The sequence below is a fragment of the Elephantulus edwardii genome, unplaced genomic scaffold (genome assembly GCF_000299155.1).
Source record: "Elephantulus edwardii isolate Elephantulus edwardi_28Jun2011 unplaced genomic scaffold, EleEdw1.0 scaffold00035, whole genome shotgun sequence".
Lineage (NCBI taxonomy): Eukaryota > Metazoa > Chordata > Mammalia > Macroscelidea > Macroscelididae > Elephantulus > Elephantulus edwardii.
The window spans coordinates 20,306,402-20,327,657 of record NW_006399785.1 but is presented as its reverse complement, the minus strand read 5'-3'; positions in this window follow the sequence as shown (position 1 = coordinate 20,327,657).

Here is a 21,256-nt window from a genome sequence, read left to right as displayed (position 1 = left end):
CATCATGGTTAAAAAGATAGATGGTCAGAGAAGGAGAGGAAGACTTCCAACAAGATGGATTGACATGATAACTTCAGGAATGGGCTCAGAGGTGTTGTGGATGGCAAAGGATAGGGCAGAGTTCAGGTGACTGAGTTGTACTCGATTTGATGGCACCTAAGAGAACTGAAACAAGAGGTCATGATAATGTCACAAGTTTTCTCAAGATCAAGAAGGTGTTTACCAAGGCACATCTTAAGTGCAATCCAAACCCTACAAGTTCTGACCCTTAGATTTCCATTGTCCCAAGCGGACTAGACCTCATCTTACTCACTCAGAAGTCCTCACAGTATCAAATGGGACCCAATATCACATACAGGTTAAAATATGCTGTTGCTGTTATGTGCTGTTGAGTCGCTTGCAACTCGTAGCGACCCTATGTCCAACAGCCCTAAACTCTGCTCTGTCCTGTGCCAATCGCACTGTCTCTGATACACCCATCCTGATTATCCCAGTCACTGAATCAATCCACCTCATAGAGGGCCTTCCCCTCCTGCACTGTTCCTCCACCCTCCCAAGCATGATGCCCCTCTCCAAGGACCGGTCCCTCCTTACAACACATCCCTGTTAGATGGAGCTTCAGAATCCTTGCCTCCAAGGAGCCACCCAGTTTAACCCTTTCCAGGATGAATCTGTTTGTTTTCCTAACAGTCCATGGTACCCTCAGTACTCTTCTCCAGCACCACAGCTCAAAGGCATTCTCCTTCTATCCTCCTTGGTCATTGTCCAACTCTCTGATGCATAACAAGTGATTGCAAAGACCATGGCGTGTATCAGACATACCTTAATCTCCAGAGAGACACCATTGCTCTTCAGTACTTTGGAGAGGTCCCTAACCACAGACTTTCCCATGGCAATACATCTTTTAATTTCCTGGCTACTGGTACCAAGAGTGTTGACTGTGGAGCCAAGCAAACAAAAGCTGTGAACAATCTCAATCTCTTCACCACCCATCCTGATGTTGCCAATTGGCCCAGTGGTGAGAATCTTTGTCTTCTTGACATTGAGCCTCAATCCATATTGTAGGCTACAGTCCTTGACCCTCTGCAGCAAGCACATCAGGTCATCCTCACTTTCAGCAAGCCGGGTTGTGTCATGTGCATATTGAAGGTTGTTGCTAGATCTTCCACCAATCTTGACCCCGCATTTCTCCTTATAGAGCCCAGCCTCCCAGATAATCTGTTCTTCATACAGTTTGCAAAAGTATGGAGACAGGACACATCGCTGGCATATGTCCTTCCCAGTTTTGAACCATGCAGTGTTTCCTTGCTCTGTTCTGATGATTGCCTCTTGGTCCAAGTATAGGTTTCTCATTAGCACAATCAAGTGTCCTGGGATTCCCATTCTTCTCAGAGTCAGCCACAATATAGGCATTAAAATATTTTCAAGGGTCTTATTTTTCCTTTACTTTTGTTAATATTTAAATAGTTTGTATGGCATGACAACAACCAAGGGGCAGCTAAGCTTCCTTTCTCCTTGTGGTTTGATCCTGTGCACTGTAGGAGCTCTGGTGAAGGTAATTGTTCCCTAGTTTGACATTGGCTAATTTCACAGATGGAGGTAATGCATGTTGTAAGGTGTGCGTGATCCAACACTATAGTCTGAAGTGTTAGCTGTTCAAAGGATTTGTTCGTAAACCAAATTTTTGATCACTGAAATGTTGAGCTATACTCTGATGTTTAAAAGAAAATATCTTTGTTAAGGTAGCCTGAGTTTCAGCCTCTAGGATCTTGATAAGTCTTCAACCTTTTGTAGTTCCCAACTTTGCATGTACCAGGCACTTAGAAACAAGTATGTTACATTGAAGTAGCTCTATGAGACTGGACATCCAGAGCTTGTTTTCCAAAGAAAAGGTATTGTTTAGAGTAACAAAACTAGACTCCACCTAGGCTGGTACTGTAAAGGCAGGCTTTGAGATGTAAACAAGCTTATAAGTGTTAGGTCACCTGCTAAGGCAAAAGTTGTAACAACAACAGTTCAGTTGTTGTTGTTGTTATGTGCCGTCGAGTCTCTTGGGATTCATAGCGACCGTATGTACAACAGCCCTAAAACCTGCTCTGTCCTGTGCCAATCCCACCGTCTCTGACACACCCACCTAGATACCCCAGTCACTGAATCAATCCACCTCTTAGAGGGTCTTCCCCTCCTGCACTGTCCCTCCACCCTACCAAGCATGATGTCCCTCTCCAAGGACTGGTCCCTTCTTACAACATGTCCAAAGTATGTCAGACGAAGCCTCAGAATCCTTGCCTGCAAGGGCAGCTTGGTTTAATCCTCTCTAGGATGAATCTGTTTTCCTAGCAGTCCATGGTACATATCAATACTCTTCTCCAGCACCACAGCTCAAAGGCATTAATTCTCCTTCTATCCTTCCTAGTCATTGTCCAACTCTTTGACACATAACAAGTTCAGTTACACAAGAAAAAAAAAGTGGGTACTCCTTTGTTGTATCCTACCTGTCATTAGCTAAGTCATTGATATTCTTTGTACCTCGGTCTTCCCAAAAGTAATACCTGGAAAAAAAAAAGTAATACGTGGATTCTTACATTTTCCTCGGAGAAAATGTATGTAATGCTCCCCAAGATCCCGAGGAAGCATTCCATGCTTATTAACAAGTTATTGTTTAGAGGTTCTTTTGAGTTGAGTGCTACTCATAGCTACCCTATGAAAAACAGATCTGAACTCTGCCCTATCCTGTACCATCCGCATGATCTCAGACCTACTCAAGCCTATTGCTATAGTCACGGGGTCAGTCCATCACAGAGCCGGCCCTTACAGACGGAACTCTGATGGAGTATCTATATGGGGTTGTGCTATTCCCCACAGTGGTTCCTCTCTTTCAGTTCAAACCCACCAGCGGCTGTGTGGGAGACAGAAGGGCTATCTCCTCTCATGTGATTTACAGCCTCCTGAAAACTCACTGGAGGGTCAGCTGTAAGTTGGTTCTGACTCAACAGCGATGAGAGAGAAAAACTTTGTACAGGAAACGTAGTGGTGCGGTGTATCACTGACTGGTATCTGATAGGTCGGCCATTCACATCTAACCAGCCTCTCCATGGGTGAAAGAGGAGACAGTCTGTTTCTTTAAATATTTACAGCCTCGGAAACACTATGGGATAGTTCTATTCTGTTCTATTGAATCCCTATGCATCTGAATTAATGCAGTGGCAATGGGTCAATGAGTCAACCCTTACAGTCCACATTCACCTATCAATCTGCTATACTGTGGTTGCTATGATTCTGGGAACTCAGTAACAATTATTTCAAATAGAGCAGGGTCACCTGTGGTGGATGGTTATAGAAGAGCTTCAGGGCAAAGACTGACTAGGATAAAATAACCATCTAATTCCAGAAATCTACCATCAAAACTCCTAAGGATCACAATAGAATGTTGTCTAAGACTGTGTTAAAAGATGACCCCCCTAGACTGTAAAGTAAACAATTGTTCCTGCATGTTGTCATCATTATTAGGTGCCTCTGAGGTATGATTCATAGTGACCCAACGAACAACAGATCTATTCTGTCCCATTCTTGTCATCTCTGACACATTTGAGCCCATTGCTGAAGTCACTGTGTCAATCTGTCTCATTGAAGGTTTTCTTCTCTTTTGTTGACCTCTATGTTTCTGAGCATAATGTCCTTTTCAAAGGAATAGACTCTCTTAGCAACATGTTCAAAGCATGAGAAACAAAGCTTCACCATCTTTGCCTCCAAGGAGCCCTTTGGCTGTCACTTTTCCAAGACAGATCTGTTTGCCTTTTTGACAGCCTTAGGGATATTCAGAACTCTTCTCAAACATCACAGGTCAAAGGCAACAATTTTTGTTTGGTCATCCTTATTCACTGTCTAGCTCTTAGATGCATAGCAAGTGACTCAATAGATAATAGCCTGAATCAAGCACACCTTACTCTTTAAAGTGGCATCATCACTCCCAAGTAATTTGAAGAAGGTCCCTGATAGCAGATTTTCCCAATGCAATATGTCTCCTGCTTTCATTACAGCTGGTATCAAAGATGGTGATTATTGATCCAAGCACGATAAAATTATTGACAACTTCAAACTTTTCTCCATCTGTCATGATGTTGCCTATTGCTACAAAGGTGAGGACCCTTGTTTCTTGATGTTGAGATGTAATTCATATTGAAGATTCTAGCCTTTGTTCTTGTGCAGAAAACACTTCAAGTCTTTCTCACTTTAAGTAAGTGATGTTATGTCATCTGGGTAACACAGGTTGTTGATGAGTCTGCCTTTTAGCCTGATGCCGCATTCCTCTTCACAGTGCAGTTTCACAAAGTATATGTTTAGCATACATATTGAATAAGTATGGAGAAAAATTTTATCCCTGACACACATTCTTCCTGATTTTAAACCAGGAAGTGCTCCTTTGCTGTTTGGACAGCAGCTTCCTAATCTAAGTATAGATGTTGTTGTTATTGTTTTATGTCATCAAGTCACCTGTGACTCATAGCGACCCAAGAGCTCTGAAGCCTCTTCTGTCCTGAGCCTGTCTTACTGAATCTGACACGTCTACTGCCATTGTCCCAGTCAATCCATCTCATATGGGTGTTCCTATTCTGTACTGTCCTTCCACCCTGCCAAGCATGATTCCTTTCTCCGAGGACTGGTTCTTCCTGGCCATATGCCCAAAGTATGTGAGATGGAGCTGCAAAATCCTAGCCTCCAAGGAGAAACTTGGTTTCATCCTCTCCAAGCCAAACTTGTTTCCTTGGGAGGTCCATGCTAGGTTCAAGTCTCTTCTCCAGCACCATAACTCAAAGGCATCAATCTTCTTCTGTCGTTCTTAGTCATTATCCAGCTCTCTCATGCAAAGTAAGTGATTGCGAAGGCCATGGCCTGATCAGGCACACTTTAGTCTCTAGACTGACATCATTGCTTCTCAGTACTCTGGAGAGATCCCTGACAGCAGATTTACCCAATGCAATTTGTCTTTTGATTTTCTGACTGCTGGTTCCAAGAGTGTTGCTTGTGGAGATGAACAAGCTAAAAACTGTTAACAATCTCAAATCACTTTTCCATCTTTCATGGTGCTGTCAATTGGCCCAGTGGTGAGCATCTTTGTCTTCTTGATGGTGAGGTCCAGTAGGTGAGAGGTCGACCATTTAACCACCATAACAATCTCCTTTCACCCTTACCGTGCAGCATCACCTTGTGTTTTATCTTTATGCTTATTATAGAACATTGTCTAGAACTGTAGTGTTTCACATTGGATACTAGCAATGGTACTGCTTTTTTCCACCTATCCCTTGTCTCAGGCAAGAGCAATGGGCAGCCGTGACCTGTGGCCTTGGATTATGTTTGGCATTTTAAGAAGTGAACTGTAAGTACTGGCATGACATTGACAAAGAGAGGTGAGCAAAAATGAATAAACAAAGAAGAAAAGTGAAGGAAAAGACATTATACAATACAGATTTGATTACATATTATAATAAAAAACAACAATCACAATGTGGAACATTATACTGAGGAGATTATGTTCCTGACTCCTTCAGGAATGTATTGTTTAGGTTAGATGAGTGTTTGAACCAACATCTGGCTCCCGTGTGGTGATACCTCTATGCAGGCCTTGAGATATCAGGGTTATTCTTTCTCCTTTGTTTTCCAGAATTGAACGTGAAATAAATCCCTACAGTCATTATTTCCAGAATTATTGCCTTCTTCTAACCTCAGGCAACTAGTGTGAATCCATGAGCTGGAAAGTGGGGGAAGGATGGGCAATCTCTTTCCATGTAATTTATTCTTGTTAGGTGCCATAAAGTCTAGTACGACTCATAGCGACCCTACAAACAGCTTACCTAAGCCCTGTCCTATCAACCCTGTCCTCCTCATCATGTCTGACAGGCTGAAGCCCACTGCTGAAGTCACCATATCAATCCATCTCATTGGATGTCTTTGTTTCCTTCGTTGATGATTCCATTTTCCCAAGCATGTTGTCCCTACCCAAGGAAGAGCCTTGTCAAAGGCTGAAAAGTGTGTTGACAGCATGAAAGATGAAGCTTCACCATCTTTGTTTCCAAGCAGCACTTTTTGGCTGCACTTTTTATTTGTTTGTTCTCTGGCAGCTTGTGTGATATTCAGTACTCTCCTCCAAGACCACAACTCAAAGGCATCTCTTCTTCTGTCATTTTTATTCATTGTCCAGCTCTCTGTTGCATAGCAGGTGATTGAGAAGACTATGGTACAAATTAGGCACAATTTAGTCTTCAAAGTGACATTATTGCTCATCAAAATTCTGGAAAGGTCCTGAACAGTAGACTTGGCCAATGTAGTTGGTGTGATTGTTGTTAGGTTGTCTTCAAGTCAAGTATGACTCCTAGTGACCCTATGAACGAAAAATCTGAAGTCTGTTCTATCCTGTGCCAGCCTCAAACTTCTTGACACATAAGAGCCCATTGCAGCAGTCACCATGTCAGCCCACTTGATTGAGGGTCTTCCTCTCCTTCGCGAACCCTCCACCCTTCCCAGCATCATGTCCTTCTTCAAGGAATAACTCTCCTAGTAACATGCTCAAAGTATGTCTGTCAAAGCCTCATCATCCTTACCTCCAAAGAGCACCCTCTAAAAGACATATCTGTTTGTTTTCTTGGCCATTCTTGGAATGGTCAGTCTTTCTCCAACACCACAGTTCAAAGGCATTAATTCTTTTCCTGTCATCCTTATTTACTGTCTAGCCTTTCAGATGCATAGCAAATTATTGGCAAGATCATGGTTTGAATCAGATGCACCTTAGTCCTCAAACTGACATCACTACTCCTCAGTAATTTGGAGAGGTCCTTAATTGCAGATTTTCCCAGTGTAATGAGTTTTATTATATTCTGACTGCTGCTACCAAGGATGTTATTTGTGAATTTAAGCAAGATGAAGTTGTTGACTGTTTCAATCTCCTTTCCATCTAAGAATCTTTGTTTCCTTGACACTGAGATGCAATCCATACCAAAGACTGCATTTCTTGATCTTCTGCAACAGTGCTTCAAGTTCCCTACCTATGTACTGTTCCAGCTGTGTACTGTGGAAGATAATTAAAAAATAGCTGGAACAGTTCATAGATACGGAACTGTCCAAATCAATATGTCTTCTGATTTCCTGACTGCTGGCACCTAGGGTGCTAATTGTTGATCCCAACAAAACGAAATCATTGACAGTTTTGATCCTTTTTCTATATATTATAAAGTTGACTATTGGTTCTGTAGTGAAGACCTTTGTTTCTTGATGTTATGATGTAATTAATTATGAAGTCTGTAGTCCTTGATTTTCTGCAGCGAGTATCCCACATCCTCTTCACTTTTAGCAGGCAAAGTTGTGTCACCTGCATAATGCAGGTTGTTGATGAGTCTTCGGCCCATCCTAATGCCACATTCTTCTTCTTCAGAGAGTCTAGTTTCATTATTTTCTCAGCATACAGATTAAATAGGTGTAAAGAAAGGATACCTAATACACACCATTCCTGATTTAAAACCCTAGTTTTAGAACCTTGCTTGGTTCAGACACCTGCTGAAGGATTAACTATAGTTAGTTCCAACTCAACACAGAACAACAGTTTCGATAACATTGATCACACCATTGCAATGAGCTCTTTTCTTTATCTTTCCTCAAACTTCTTAACTTGAGCAGTTCTTTTTGCTACTTGAGTCTTGGTTAACACAGAAATTGGTATGACAAGTTGAACAAATGTTGCAAGCTGTTGAAACTGAAACACAATTGTTCCATTTCAATAAAGAAAAGAGATGGGGGAAATCACCATCATATTGTTATTCTATGCCACTTGAGTCAGAACTGACTCATAGCTGATCCTCTATCAGATTTTCAGAGGCTGTACATTTCGGGAGGAAAGTAGCTATCTTTCTTCATCTACATAGCTGGTGTATTCAAATTACTTGTCTTTGGTTTGGCAGTGCAATACCTTCCCAGTAAGCCATCACATAGTGACAAGATAATTTTGAAACTCATCACCAGCAGTAGTATAGGGTGAAGTGAGAATGGAGTGCAAAATATCAGCAGTTAGAAGAAAACTGGAATTAAAAAATGGCTCTATTCTTCTTACTCTCATGGAAGCTTGTTCTTTTGGACATTTCGCTCAAATAGTCAAAGGCCTTTGTTTGTTTAGTTAATGTGAACAGCCTTACTTGCTGAAAGTGAGGAGGACTTGAGGCATTTGTTGTCAAAGATCGAGGAATGCAGCTTTCAGCATGGATTGCATCTCAATATCAAGAAACAAAGATTTTCACCACTGGTCCAATAGACAGTGTCATGATGGATGGAGAGGAGATTGACACTGTCAACAGCTTCATCTTGCTCGGATCCAAAATTAATTAATTAGTTAATTCATTAATTAGTACGAGCAGTCAGGAAAGAAGAAGATGCATTGCATTGGGGAAATCTGCAGCTAGGAACTGTCCAAATTATTGAGGAATAATGATGTCAGTTTGAGGACTAAGATGCGTCTGATTGAGGCCATGGTCTTTCCAATTACTAGCTATGCATCTGAGAGCTGGACAATGAATAAGGATGAAAGAAAAAGAACTGACCACTTGGAGCTGTGGTTTTGGAGAATAACACTGAACATCCCATGGCCAGCCAAGAGGACAAACAGCTATGTCTAGGTGAGGGTGCAACTGGAGTGTTCTTTGGAGGCAAGAATGATGAGGCTTCACCTCACACTTCGAGCATGTTGACAGCAGGTGCTACTCCTTGAAGAAGGACATGATGTTGGAAAGGGTGGAGGGTCGGTAAAGGAGAGAGAGACCCTCAACCAGGTGGATTGACATGGTGACTGTTCCAACGGGCTCTTGTGTGTCAGGAATTGTGAGGATGGTGCAGGAAAGGACTGGGTTCAGATCTTTTGTTCACAGGGTCGCTATGAGTTTTGCTCGACTAGACGGCACCTAACAACAACAATGTAAACAAGAAGCTTTGGTGGTTTATTGGTACGAAGCTTCACTGCATTCTGGAAGACATGCCGTTAGAGTCCATCACCTGCTCTGCAGAAGGTTGGGTAAGTTCCTCTCCTCCAATTAACTCTCTGAAAACCTGCCAGAGGGTCAGCTATTGCTCTGTTCTGACCCAATGGTACACAACAACAACAACAACACCACTAATGTAAACTGGTTGGCTTTTAAAAAAGTTTTCTTAGTTTCACATATTATGAAAGGATAAAATAGAAGGAAGGAGAAATGAAGGGGGCGGTGTGTCAGGGGGAAGCTGGAAGAATACATGGGAAGTTAAAAGGCATGCCCGAGACAACAAAGCTGGCAAGCAGCAAAAGCTAAACCAGGTCCCTTCACTCTACATTTGCAAGCCTTCCCACTCTCCTCACTTGCTCTTCTGAATTTCAAACTTGATTGAAATCCGTCCAAGTGTTCTTAAATACCCAGAAACAGCTATAATCCAAATTGACTTTTTTTTTTCACTCAACACTTTCAAAGGACAGGCTTGATCTCCTATCTTTTCACCTCCCTCATCCAAAGCGTCAATCACTTAGTGTTGAAATGATTCTCTGTATCTCTGCCTCGCTCTGTAAATATTCTCACTAGCTTTGAAGGAGCTGAGCAAGTACTTTGGCCCCTTTGATGAAGGGCTTCTTAATTGAATCCTTTGAATAATGAGTAATTATTATCCTTTTATGAGGAGTATTCTGGGCAGTACTCTATAATGGGAATTGACAAGATCTAAGAAGGGCCTAAAGTTCAGGCTTCTCAACTGTTATTGCTCATAATTAGTATAGATATTATCATTAACAAGCTTCGTTTCCTCTGCTTAGATGTAGAGATGTGGATTCTGGCTGGCAATCCTATCGGTCAATCTAGCAAGAAACTGTGAGTCAGCCAAGGACAACTATAAGCAGTGCAAACGGTGGTCAAAAGCCTCACACTTACACTTCAGGGCTAAGTGTAGCCTGGTTCTTGTTGTTACGTGCCATTGAGCTGAATATTACTCACCACAGCCCTGTGAATAGTAGATATGAATCTTGTCCTATCCGGTGCCAACCTCACCATCTTTTCTGATACACGCAAGACCGTTGCAAAAGTTATCATGTCAGTCCATCACATTGGGAAGCTTTCTCCTTCTTACTGACCCTCCACCACTGCCAGCATATTCTTTCCAATAGCCTCTCCTGAAAATATGCACAATGTATGAGGGACAAGACATATCTGTTTTTTCTGTTGGCCATCCATGGGATGTTCAGTGCTCTTCTCCAACATCACAGCTCAAAGGGGTCAAGTCTTTTCTTACCATCCTTATTCACCCAGCTCTTAGATGCTTAGCAAGTGATCAGAAAGACCATGGCTTGTTGCCCAAGGGTGGCCCACATCAGGTCCTCGTGGCTGACAGGACTGACAGACCCCAGCTCCCAGCTGGAAACAAAGGGGGACGCTTCAACGATTTAGATCCTCCCAGAAGAGCTGTGGGTGAGCATTAACATTACTGGTAAGTATATTCACTTTTTCCTGGACACAAGAGTCTACTATCTGGTCCTAAAAGCTTTCTGAGGTCCTAGCTCTTATCACTATTTCTTAGTTGTTGGAACTGACAGAAAACCTCTTAAGCAGTTCCTTAGTTTACCTCTGCCTTGCATGCCGACTTCCGAGTTGTAAAACACCCAGTAGCAGCTGGAATTTGTTCCAGGACTTAAGAACAATAAATGACATAGTTGAACCTCTACATCTTGTGATCCCTAACCTTTATACTATAATAGACAAAGTGCTAGTCAACAGGCCTTTTATTCTAAGCACTCTTCGCTCTGTAACTTGATTGGTGCCACTATTAGAGCCTCTACGTGGAATATTACTGCTTTTCAATTTTTGACTCATGTACTTTTAACTTGTAAGTTAAATTTGTGTCTTCTAGGCTACAACACTTCCATGATACATCTTCAAGGATATGAACATGTACGGCTAAGCACAATTAATAACAGTGCATCTAAATTCCAAAATCAATCTCCATAATAGTCTATGTGTTTTCTATTGCCAAAGGGGCCCTTTAGAGTAGTGAGAGAAGATCTTCACCCTGAAACCTATAGCATCCTTTTTCACCAGGAAGTAGCTAAGAGAATATGCCGTCCCCTTTTCCCTATGAATCAGGGTGAAGTCTCTCTCAGGGAGGAGTGATAGGGAATGGCAAAGGACACACTGGCAAAGGAGATTAATCAGAACTGGCTTTGACAAGCACTGTGGCAATTGGACAATTAAAGCAGACTTTCAAGGGAGGGGGGAAGAAGAATGAACTGGGGAGGAGGGTAGAGAAAATAGTGCAACAATGAAGGAATGAAAACCCCAAATCTCTGTAAATGTTCATTAAAATTAATAAAATTTAATAATAAAAAAAGACTATGGCTTGAATCGTACACACCTTAGTCTTCAAACTGGCATCACTGCTCCTCAATAATTCGGAAATATCCCTAATTGAAGATTTTCCTAGTGAAATGCATCTCCTTATTTCCTGACTGCTGGTAACAAGGGTGTTAATTGTGGATTCAAGCAAAATGAAGCTGTAGACAATTTCAGTCTCCTCTCCATCCATCATGATGCTGCCTATCAGTCCAGTGGTGAGAATCTTTGTTTTCTTAACACTGAGATGCAATCCGTTCCAAAGGCTATATTCCTTGATCTTCTGCAACAGTGCTTCAAGTCCTCCTCACTTTCAGCAAGCAAGGTTGTGCCATCTGCATAGCACATATTATTGATGAGTCTCCCTCCAATCCTGATGCCACACTACTCTTTATAGAGTCCAGCTTCTCAGATAATTTGCTTAGCATTCAAATTGAACAGGTCTTCCTTGTATGTGATTGGATATTATCCTGTAACTCACAATATCGTATTTCAAGATGGAACTAGAAATGACCTTTTTAACTATGAAAGTGACCCTGGTTTTTCTTACCTTTTCAATCTCTAGCTTAATAGAGCATATGATCATTTGATTAAAAATGTCCCATGCCAATCCATCTCATTTCACTAATACCTAATAAGTCAACATTTATACATTCCATTTCTTTCTTATCAATGTCTAGTTTTCTTACGTTCATGTTTTTTACATTCTATGTACCAATTGTTAATTTCTTCTGACAACTGTTTTTCCTCCTTTTTGTTTCAAATCTGAGGGCTCAACCTCAGTTGCCATATATGTTAGTCTATTCTAAGAGTGCCCTGCTGTAATAGGGTTTTTGAAGGCCTGTTACATTTTGGAAGTGGATGGTCAATCCTTCTTCCTAGTCTGTCTTAATTTGGTTGTTAGTTTTAGAACAATATCTGATAGGTAAGCATTTTACTTACTAGATAAAAAACACTTCACTTACAGAAATAACCAAAAAATCACTGCCCCCCAACACCCCAAACATGTATGTCTTCTTTCTTTCCTTTCCCTGCTACATCCCCAATCCCTCCACTACCAGCTACCTCGTCAAAACCTCCCTTCCCCAGCCACTTCTTAATATGATAGATTAGACCACGAGTCATTTTTAAAATGCATCCTGTCTCCATAACTTTTCAATCTGTGTACGGAACAGATCATTTGGAACAAGGCTTTATGGGGATGAACGTGGCATCAAGATTGGAAGAAGACTCATCAACAACTTACGATGTACAGGTGGCACAACATTGCTTGCTGAACCTGAAGAAGACCTGAAGCTCTTGCTGCAGTAAGTCAAGGACTGTGGTCTTCAATATGGATTGATGATTAACATCAAGGAGACAAAGATTCTCACCACTGGGCCAATTGGCAGCACCATGATAGATGGAGAAGAGATTGAGCTTGTTAATAATTACAACTTTCCCGGCTCCACAATCAACACTCTTAACACCAGCAGTCAGGGAATCAAAAGACAAACTGCACTGGAAAAAATCTTCTGTCAGAAACCTCTCCAGCATGCTGAAAAGCAACGTTGTCAGTCTAGAGACTAAGGTGTGCCTAATCCAGGCCACAATCTTCGCAATTACTTGTTATGCTTCAGAGAACTGGAAAATAACTAAGAATGACAGAAGAATCGATGTCTTGGAGTTGTGGTGCTGGAGAAGAGTCTTGAACATACCATGGATTGCCAAGAAAACAAATAGGTCTCTCTTGGAAAGGGTGAAAACTGTTTCTCCTTGGAGGCTAGAATTTTGAAGCTCCATCTTACATATTTTGGGCATGTGTCCAGGAGAGATTGACCCTTGGAGAAGGACATAATGCTCAGGGTGGAGGCACAGCACAGGAGAGGAAAACTCCCCAGATGAGATGGATTGATACAGTAACTGGGACAATGGCGAATGATGTGTTTGAATCAGTGAGACAGGCTCAGGATAGGGCAGGTTTCAGAGCTGCTGTACATAGGGTCCCTATGGATCATGGGCAATTCAATGGCACATAGCAACTACAACAACTACAAACTGAACAGGTATGGAGAACAAACAGATATGTCTTGGAGAGTACTCTTTGGAAGCAAGAATTATGTGGCCTCCCCACACATACTTTGGGTATGTTGCTAGAAGGGGCTATTCCTTGGAGAGGGATATGATGCTGGGAAGGGTGGAGGGTAGGCAAAAGAAAGGAAGACCTTCAACCAGATGGACCAACATGGTGGCTGCCACAATGGGCTTTTGTGCATCAGGAAGTTTAAGGATGGCATATCATAGAACAGGGTTCAGATCTTTTGTTCATAGGGTTGCTTTGAGTTGTACTTGACTTGATGGCACCTAACAACAACAATAACATGAAAGACAAAGTTTTGTCATCCTTGCTTCCAGGTAGCACTCTGACTGACCGTTTTTCCAGGATACACCTGTTCATTCTTTTGGCAGTCCATTGGATATTCAGTATGCTTCTCCAATACTACTATTCAAAAGCATCACTTCATCTTCTGTCACCCTTATTCACTGCCCAGTTTCTTAGATGTATAGCAAGTAATTGAAAGGATGGTGGCCCAAATCAGGTACACTTTACCCTTCAAAGTGGTGTCATAGCTATTCAGTATTTTAAAGAGGTCCCTGACAGTGGCATTGCCCAAAGCAATATACCTCCTAATCTCCTGACTGCTGGTAGTAAGATATTTGATTGTGGACTCATGTAAGATGAAATCATTAACAGTTTCAATCCTTTCTTCATCTACCATAATATTGTCTATTGGCCCAAGAATAAGGACCTTGAGCAAACCATAAAACTTCTGAGCCTCAGTTTCCTTGTCCATATAGTAGGAATAACATAAACTTTGACCACCAAATAAGAATTATTTTTTTTATTATGAAAAATACTTGTTAGATGCCTTCTTGTCAGTCTGAGTCTTAGAGATCTTGTGTATAACAGAACAAAAGACAGAAAAATAGTAATTGGATAGAAATCATAATTGTTGTGGTTGATGATTGCCTTTGAGTCAAACATGACTCATAGTGATCCTATGAACAAAAGGCCTGAAGCCTTTCTATAACTATTGACATCTACCAAAGTTCGTAGAGCTTCTGGAGGCATGGTGTTTAGAAAGTGAATGCCATTCCTGCTTCCAAACTTGTCTTAAACTGGGAGCTCCATCAAAGGCTGTCCACAATAGATAAGTGTTATGGCATTTGACACCCCAATGGCACAAGGTTTGTCATCACAGCAACCCGAGGTTACCTCAGTACAGCATACTGACAAAAGAATGTTCTACCACTAAATGTTCCTCCAAAATATAGTAATAACCAACTCCAAATGCAAAGGTCCTCCCCAAAGCCTTATTGACTCTAAAGAAGAGGCTTAAATAAAAGACAACCATCGCAAGAACATGGAAACAGTCCAAATATCCAACCACAAATGAATGGATTGAGAAATTTCAATACATTCACACAATAGAATACTATGCAGCACACAGGAGAAATAACTTTGTAAATTATTACCTAACTTGGCAGGGACTTGAGAGCATTATGCTGATTGAACTAACTCAGTCCCACAAGGAGAAATATTGTATAAAATAATTATTGTAGTATGAGTAAAAGGATCCAAGAGGGGTGGGAGAGGTTGGAAGCAGAGGGATGAGGATGTGCAGGGGAAGGGGATGATAAATCATGAAATTGTACAATTTGATGTGTGGAGGGTGAGGGAAATTAAAAGAATTTATTCTTGAAAATTATGTATTCAAATTTCATAAATAAACTAGTAGAAAAGAAAAGAAAAACCCAACCTATTTAGTATGTTGCTGTTATGTGCCGTTGAATCTTTACAGCATGGGAAATCCTATTATCACCCTTTTAATTTTAACATGAGGATCGCTTCTCGGCCTTTTGGCTAAGATCAAGTGTAATTGTAACATGATAGTCATATTCACTTAATTCATTATTCATCCTTAATCTGCTTGACTATTTGGTTTTGATATTTCCTTCTATGGTATCTTTTAATTACAGTTACTGCAGTCATAGCATTCAGTAAAAATTATTTTACTCTAATTTTATTTTATCTTCAGTTTCTTTGTGGATGGTCAAAAAGGAACATTTTTTTTACATTGTTACCAATGTCAAACACTGTGTCTGTCCACTTTTCTTGAAAGAATGGTGTGCAGCCAGCCACCTTGTACTCAGTTGTTTATCGTCAGCAATAAACTTATTTTTTCTCATTTGTTTATGTTTAGACTGTAATTAGTGGCTTTGCCTCTAAAATATGGGTCAAGTGTAGATCTTCCCGCTTATGTCTCATTCTCCTTTAACCAGGTGGCCCAGACATGTTTTTTCATGGTGAAAACTGGATGAACAAGAGGACAATTTCTACCACAGTAAACTCATTTTAGATTGCTGTAAGCATACTGTTGACTAGGCTTCCTTTGAGCAACATAAATCATGTGAACCAAGCAGCAAGTCAAAGAGGAGGGAAAATGATGCTCTCCCCATGAGGCCGAAGCTCATCAATGAAGCGCTGAGAAAATAAATACGATCTGAACCATAGTGTAATTCTTCACACGTAATATAATTTCATCATCTTTACCAAACTGAAGAGTGAAAAAATAACTCAAGTCCACTGCCATCGAGTTGATTCCAACTCATCGTACCCCTGTATCAACTGTCCACGCTTATAAATATTTACTCAAGGACAGTGTCATTTTCTCCTATGGAGCAGTCATTGTACTCAAACCATTGGGCTAAGTTAGAAGGCTGAATGTAATGTCCTCAGCCCCGGAGCTGCTTCTAAGAAAAAAAAGTAAGAAAAGGGAAAAAAAACGCTGCTAATTATTGTTGGTTTTATTTTCATTTCTTTGATATCATCCAAGAAATACCTTTTGTGATATCATTTTTAATGTTGCTTTCATGAATTCTTTTGTGAGTTCCTCTTTCATGTTCCTTTGATTTTTCTTTATTGGGGCATTCCTCTTACTGAGTTGTCAGAGAACTGTACAACAGGAGCATTTTATTAATAATTTTTCATCTATCAAGAAAAATTGTTGTAGGTCATCTTTTGCTTTTTTAGTTTGCTTGTAATGCTTTAATATGCAAATTTAACTTTTTTCTGTACTCAAATCTATGTCATTCATTTATCATTTCAGCCTTCGTTATCATACTTCCTTATCACAAAATCATATTTTAGTGACTTCTTATAGTTTAATTTAGTTCTCATGTTTTTACATCATGCCATTGAGTGACAATGACTCATAGCAACCCTGTGAACAATAACCCTGAACACTGCCCTACCCTGAGCCAATCTCACCATCTTTGACATACCTGCCCTTATTGGCAGTCACTGTGTCAATCCATCTCACACAGTTTCTTCCTCTCCTGCATAATCTTCTACACTTCTAAGCCTGATGTGCTAGATAAGGATTGGTCCCTCCTGACAACATACTTAAAGTTTGTGAGATGGAGTTTTTAAATCCTTGTCTCCAAGGAACAGCCTGGTTTCATCCTTTCCAGAATAGATCTGTTTGTTCTCTTGGCAGTCCATAATGTGTTCAGTATTCTTCTCCAGAACCATAACTCAAGGGTATTGATTCTTCTTCTGTCATCCTTATTCTTTGTGTAACTCATGAAAGATGTACCCGAGACAACAGAGCTGGCAAGCTCTGTAAGGAAATGAGAAGACCTTACTTAGATCAGGCATACCTTAGTCTCTAGATGGACATCATTGCTCTTTAGCACTCTAGAGAAGTCCCTGACAACAGACTTTCCTAAAACAACTCATCTTTTGATTTCCTGCTGATGCCAAGAGGGTTCATTGTAGATCAGAAGAAGATGAAAGTGTTAACAATCTCAGTATTTTCCCCATCTACCATGATACTACCAATTGCCCTGGTGACAAGAATCTTTGTTTTCTTGAGACTGAGATACAATCCACGTTTAAACCTCCTAACCTTGACTTTCTACAGCAAACACTTCAGGTCCTGCTCAATTTCAGTGAGCAAGACTGTGTCATCTGCATAATGAAGGTTGTTGATGAATCTTTCTCCAATTCTGATGCCACATTCTTTTTTCATAAAGTCCAGTCTCCTGAACGATCTGTACCACATATAGACGTAAAAGGTATGGAGTAAAGATATGTCCATAACGGCTCTTTTCTTGATTTTGAATCACGAAATATTCTTTTGTTCTATCATACAACAGCTTCCTCTTCTAGATAAAGATTTCTCATGAGCACAATCAAGTGTTCTGGCTCTTCTCAATGTTTATCACAACTTGTGATCCACACAGTCAAATGCCTTTGCATTGTCAATACATTATAAATAGACATTCTTCTAGTATACTCTCACTTACCCAATACTATTTCCCCCCTCTAGTATAGATTATGAACAAAGGATTTTTTTATATCTGTAAGGGAGTACTCACAATGCACTTAAGCTGTCTTGAAGAAGACTGTCTCTAGGGGTTGTATGGAATGGTTCATGATAACGAGGTTAACTACAGCAGAAGCAATCACATGAACAAAGCCGATGCTATGCACACAAACTAGTGTCTTTAAAGGAAGTTTTACATGTTATACATGTATGGAACTCTTAAAGTCCAATGGTTTTCTCTTAGAAGTAGCCTGGTTTTATAGCTAGTTTTGCAAAGGCAATCTGCTAGTCTACAGTCTTACAAAGGGATTTATGAGACTACTATGCAAACAAGATGTACAAAACCATTCAATTTTGTTAAGTAATCTTGTGAGAACTGGAGAGTACAATCAAAATTGAATGATTGTGGTTTACTCAGGAAATTGGTCACTTCATGGGCTGGATGAAACCATGACGACAAATAAGATTACATTATAGATAATCACACAGAATTAAGGGGAGCAATCAAGAGGATATAAGGATCCTTTCATTAAAAATTGATGCACCCAGTGTCTTCCTTGGAGGCAAAGATAATAAAATTCCATCTTCAGGAACATGGTCAAGAAAAGCTACCCTTTGCAAAGGGACAACACGCTTGAAAAGATGGTGGAATGGTCAAAGAAAGGAAGACCTTCAATCAGGTGATTTGACACAGTAATTCTTCAGTGAACTTGAGTGTGTCAGAGATTGTGAGGAAGTCATGGGATAGGACAAAGCTCAGATCTGTTGTTCCTATTGCTCTGGTTTTGCCTTATTGTAAAGCAGGGGTGATGAAAACCAGAGGACAAATTATAATCCCTGATCATGAGAAAGATCTAAACTCTATAGTGTTGGTGGAGCTCCCTGATTAAAACAAGCTTGGAAGCAGGAGTGGCATCCACTTGTGAAACAGCTTGCCTCCAGAAACCCTATGAACCTGGAGAAACGATGAAAGTTATACACGTGTTGAGGTCTTTCATTCATGGGGTCGTTACGAGTTGTCTACGACTCGATGATGGCACTTAACAACGACAATGCTGCTATAGCAGATGCCACAAGAGTACAGCGTTAAAGAAGAGAAGTGCATTTCCTCACTGTTCTGGGGAGTGAATGGCCACCTCTGGGCCTCCAACATGCCAATCTGCCCCTTGTGGGTAGACCAGGATGCTCTTTGGGTCTCCGGCTTGCAGGTAATCCTCAAACAGTATCTGCATTTCCCCATAGATGTCTCTCTCTCTCTCCTCTACTGTGTGTGTTTATTTGTCAGTTCGTTTTAATGACACAAACTGATAAAGAGATAAAGTTGAGTTTGCATTCTACTTTGATATGACATAAAATAAAAATCCTGTATATGAACAGAGAAGCTCTGGTGACCTAGTTAGTGGTGAGGAGCTGTGCTGTCAACCAGAAGGGATGTGGTTCGAATCCACGTCCTGCTCCATAAAAGAATGATTGGCAATCTCCTCCTGGGTGATTTACTGCCTCAGAAAACCTGCTGGAGGGTCAGCTATGGGTAGGTTCAGACTTGATGGTACACAAAAATAGCAACAACAACATCTCAACATGATTACAGTCCTCGGTCCTGGGTCCAAGAGTGTACGTTGTTGGTTGTTTTGTTTTTGTTTTTTGAGAGGGGAGTAAAATTTAATCCATAAAGACAGGGAAATCAGATCAGGGTTGTTTTACACGCAGGCACTGTTTACACATAACTCAGAGCTCAGATTCCAGAGGCTCCACCAAGAGGGAACAGGTTAGAGAACCAGCTCCAGACCAGGCTGTCTATTTTTAGCAGCTCGCTGCCCCCCTTCTGCTAAGAGAGAATGAGGAGGCCTCTCTTGCCGCTGACTGCTCTACTCACCCCACCAAACGATTAGCTCCGAGGCACAAGAGCCCAAAGAGAAGCGGCTGGGGTCTGAAGGGGAGGCCAATCCTTTCACTGCCCTCTGAAAAGGTGCTTCACCCCCTAGAGCCCCCAATTAAGCCTGTATCTCATCCTGACTGCCTGAGATCAAAAGGCCAACATCAAACTGTAGAAGAAAAGTCTTGTGAGGAAAGTGATGTAACGATGCTCCTGGGGCCTTAGATTGAATTCAATGAAAGCTTGGCATCCGGGGTGAGCCCCTGAAGAGAAATTCGCATCTGGACGGTTTCCAGGGAGGCCAATGATTCTGTTCAGAAAGCATGAACTGATAGTGGGTATGGGCTGCCAGCCAAGCTGAAACTCTGGGCTCAGGGCAGGGCAAAGCAGGGTTTCCAGCATCTCGGAGCCCACAGCCAGGTCAGCAAGACAGGTATGTATGCAGATCACAGCGGAATACACTAAAGGAGAGATATCATGCGCCTTAAAGCAGAATGCAAACTGTACACCTATAGATTGTGCTAGTGTCAATGTCCAGGTTTTCATGTTGTCATATAGTCATTTAAGTTGGGGAGGAAGGTTTCATGGGAACTCTCTCTTCGTTTTGTAATTACTTGTGAGTCTATAATTATTTCAAGGTTTAATTTTCCTGAAGGCATGCAGTTCGAGGCCACCAGCTTTTCTGCGGAAGAAGGATGGGCAATCTCCTTCCATGCAATTAACTGCCTCTGAAAACCCACTGAAGGGTCAACTATGGGTTGGTTCCGACTCAACGGTACACAACAACAACAATAAACAAATGAAGAAGAAAAACGTAAAAGGAATTAAAACCACTAGTAAATAAAACTTGGAAGCAGGCGTGGTATCCTTAACAACAGACCTCTGGAAACTATATGAACTTTAAGAAATGATGATAGTTACAGAAAGACTTCAGGTCTTTCATTCACAGGGTCTCTATGAGTTGTGCTCGATTCAGTGGCAATCAGCAACAACAACAGAGATCTCATGTAAGTGTTCTAAGACGGAACAAGAACGAGAGTGAGATAATCGGGACCATCTTCACAGTAATATTAGGATTTACAGAGTCCAAGTAGCCCTGGTGGCACAATGGTTTGAGTGCTTTGGTGCACTAACTGAAAATTGTTAACCCATTAGCTATTACATCGGATACATCAGAGAAACTCTGCTATTGTTTTTAAAAAAATAAAAATTCAGTCTTCTGAATCCTCTAGGACAGGCAGTTCTAGTTTGTTACTTAAATCAGGATTTATTCAATGATAGTGAGTTTTGGTTTTGGTTAGTGTTGATGAAGGACATTGACTACAATTTGGCTGCACTGTAAGGAGAAACAAATCCCTGGGAATGACATTGGAGTTGGGAAAGTAAAGTGTCCGCAGAAAAGAGGAATACCTGCACTGAGATAGAGGATGAATTCAAACCTGGTGATACTGTTGAGGACAGTGCAGATCAAGCAGGGGTTCCATGGGGTCACTGTGACTCGGTATGACTCAGAAATTATCTGATGGCACTTAAGAACAACAAATTAAGATTCAGGATGGAACTATAATAAAAATAGCCTTACTAATAATACTTTACAGGGTCCAGGACAAAATGGCCTTATGCTCAAA